The sequence below is a fragment of the Cornus florida genome, unplaced genomic scaffold (assembly GCF_030987335.1).
Source record: "Cornus florida cultivar Cherokee Brave unplaced genomic scaffold, ASM3098733v1 CherokeeBrave_3.0.0_Hap2_Chr07, whole genome shotgun sequence".
Classification (NCBI taxonomy): domain Eukaryota; kingdom Viridiplantae; phylum Streptophyta; class Magnoliopsida; order Cornales; family Cornaceae; genus Cornus; species Cornus florida.
Genome location: NW_026775577.1, coordinates 41,009,534 through 41,012,962, shown reverse-complemented (window position 1 = coordinate 41,012,962; position 3,429 = coordinate 41,009,534). Strand labels below are relative to the sequence as shown.

At 36.4% G+C, this 3,429-nt stretch overlaps 1 pseudogene; it reads left to right on the top strand.

The window, feature by feature from the left end:
* The first annotated feature begins 2,535 nt into the window (after positions 1–2,535).
* Positions 2,536–2,634, top strand: LOC132267868 (small nucleolar RNA R71; annotated as a pseudogene).
* Positions 2,635–3,429: the final 795 nt, after the last annotated feature.

Sequence of the window (3,429 nt, the reverse complement as noted above, 5' to 3'; positions counted from 1 at the left end):
AGGGACAAGAGTGAGTCTTAATGATCTACGACCATGCATGCACAATGCAATACAACAAGCAACAAGTAATGAACAGACACTTCACCTTCGCAATAAATCAACAATTAACAAACTTCCTCCACATACAATGATCCCATACTCCCATGCTATCAACAATATGCAAAGAAAATAAATTGCCTCCACGTGGGCTCACTATTTATCTAAGAATTGAAATATAAGTCTCCACGCGGGCCGACAAATGAAGTAGAGATTGAGTTAAGAAAGAGCTCACAAAGGGTCCTTTAGCACTTCAATTCAATTTTCAATTTTAGCCTTGCAAATTTTTTAGATTTTTAGCCTTTTTCCTTTTGCTTTTGCTTAGCTCCTTGCTTGGAATGCTCCTTTGCTTACCTTCTTTATAATGCACCTAGTCAAACAAGAACCAACACAATAAGTAACCAAAATGAAAACAAAGTAAAGACACGATCAAAAGAGTACCAATTCCTAATTGATTCCACAAATACGACGTTGCCTTCAATCAATCCCCGGCAACGGCGCCAAAAACTTGGTGTGGCTCGGGGCATCAACCCAAAGCCATGGTTTGTGCACCAAAAGATAATGGTGTAGAGCTATGATGAATGTGGCCAAGTTTTACATTTAGAAATTGCCACTACTACCTTTCACTAAAAATATAGTTAGGGCAAGTAGGGATCATCCCAAGGGATTGGTGGGTCGTACAAGGTTGAAGAATCAAGATTAAGGTTAGTAGGTCAAGTGATCAAAAGATTGGTTGGTGGTTGAATTACACTAAGATGTAATTTAAACTAAAGTAGGCAATTAAATGTAATGGAGAGAAAATAAGAGAGAGATCTTGGGGTTTAGAGATCACCACTACGCATAGCTTTTCTACACCCTTAATGAATAATTAATGAGGGGGAAAATGTGTATTGCAACAAAGTGTGTGTGTATGGTTGTTTCAACAAGCATGGTTGACAAATTAACCATATATTGTCTAAGCAACATGGTGGATAGCACAATATATCAAACTAAGCCATTAATCCTTTCTCTAAGCTCACAATCCAAACACATCACAAGGTTAGAGATATGTGCAACTTGCTTTCATAAGTATAGAACATCAAACAACAAGCATAGATTGTCCTCCCATTTAACATCTAAACTATAATTACACTACAATTAATCTAATGACATGAAATTAAACTAATTAAACTAAGGGAGAGGCACAATTCATCAAGAAATGAGTATGAACCATCAAACAAAATACAAGAGCATTCCATTAAGCACTATGTCTTGACAATCTCTAGATCTATAGCATTAATACTCATAGACATGCATCAACAACACAAGAAATAGAGACAAACACATGAACATCTATTCTAGCATACATAGACATATGGATAGAATGAAATGATCAATTGAAAGCATTAAACTATACAAATCATTGAATAAACAAGATCTATATATATAAAAGTGTCAAAACATGTATCACAATACAAATTCCCTCAAAAATACATAAATCAAGATGTAAAAAGCATGGTTAGGGCTAACTCTAGCCCCAAAAGGATGTCTAGCCACTCGTGGATGGTGTCCTCCAACCCTCAAGGGCTAATTCCATTGTAGAGATTACTCCTCTTCTTGGTTGATGAAGAAATCCAAGCTTGTGTCTCTAGCCTCCTCCTTTCTTTTCTTCTTCACTAAGAACATCAATATATTGTGCCTCTATTTACTCTCAAGCATATCATGTATCTCCCCTCAAAAAGTGGCTCATATTCCTTATATAGGTAGGTCAAATATCACCCCAAATGAGCTGGGCTCGTACACCAATATTCCTACGAATGATTGGATATGAGACAACCTTTAATGAGCTAGAATTTAGATTTTCTCGGGATTTGGGAAGTTTGATCAATCGAGCTTGTGGTGAGATCGATCGAACATGGCTGAGATCTATCGAATTTAAAATGGATCGATCCTCTATAGCGGCACCTTTTTGGATAAAAACAAATCTGAGATATTTTGAAGATATTTTTGGGAGAGAGACAAATGTGGTAGGTAGGGTGGTACAAGTGGATAAAATGGAATCTTTTCGATCGATCGGAAGAAAGTTGGATCGATCAAAATTTGTGGGATCTTTAGATAAGGACAAAAGAGCTTGGATCCATCTTAGAATGCTGAGATCGATGAACTTTCGATCGATCGTATATTTGCTGAGATCGATCGAACTTGCTGAATTTCCACCACTTGCTTCCTTTTGCTCCCACTTTGTTCCTTTCTTTGATTCATCTCAAGATTGCTTCAATTATGCTCTTATTTAGCTGAGTTAGATTATTTTGGAGATAAGTACTTGAAAATGGAAATAATACAAAATCAATCTAAAGCAGAAAAGTAAGATAGATAAAGGTTCCAGAATACCTAAGCTTAAAGGGTTTAAATGTGCACTTTTTAACGCTCATCAAATAACCACCCATAGATGCATCAACCATACCCTTGTGATTATCTGGTAAACTTTCAAAAAAATATTGAACTAGTTGCCACTTAGGTATGTCATGATGTGGGCACTTTCTAAGCAAATCATTAAACCTTTCCCATGCATCATGAAACATTTCCCCATCCCCTTGAGAAAATTCTCTAATTAAAGTTCTCATGGCATTGGTCTTAGAAACCGAATAGTACTTTTTCAAGAACTCTTGTTGCATTTCCGCCCAAGAGGTTTGTAATGACCCAGATTTTTTCCTCCTATTTCATTTTTGGTGATTTTCTTTTTTCGCCTTTTTCTTATTTCGTCTTTTACTCGTTTATTGTTTTTCCTTGCTTAATCTCACTTTGGGTGTTCGGATTTGATTCCGGTTTTGCATGCATTCATGATACTTGATTTCCATGACATTGGTATTTTCACTTTTGTTGAAAAGCATGTTAGTTGCTTTTACTTTTCATAAAGGGTGTGAATGCATACTTTACTGTAATTATTCATAACTTGAGGGGTTTTTGTGTAATTATGTAAAATAAATATTTTTCGTTTGAGGGACCTTTTTGTAATTTATTTTAGAAGATATTTTGAAAAAGGACCATTTTGTAATGTTTAGAAAGTGTGACAAGTGTCACACTCTCATGGAGCCATTTGTTGGCATTTAGGTGAAGAGACTTGGCACCATGACCTCTTTACATTTGGTGGGTGGAGATTAATCCATGTGTTGGCCTTAGATTGGTGCACATGTAACCATTGATTGTTGACAAGTGTAAGCTTAGGATTAAGTCTTGGAAGAGGCATTGGATTGTTGACAAGTGTAAGCTTAGGATTAAGTCTTAGAAGAGGCATTGGATTGTGACAAATGTAAAGCCATGATGTAGTCTTGCATTGTGTGTGTGAGAGAGAGGTAGTGCAAGAGCACATAGTGAGTAGAGGATCTCTAGCCCTTCCACTCACCATTTTTACAC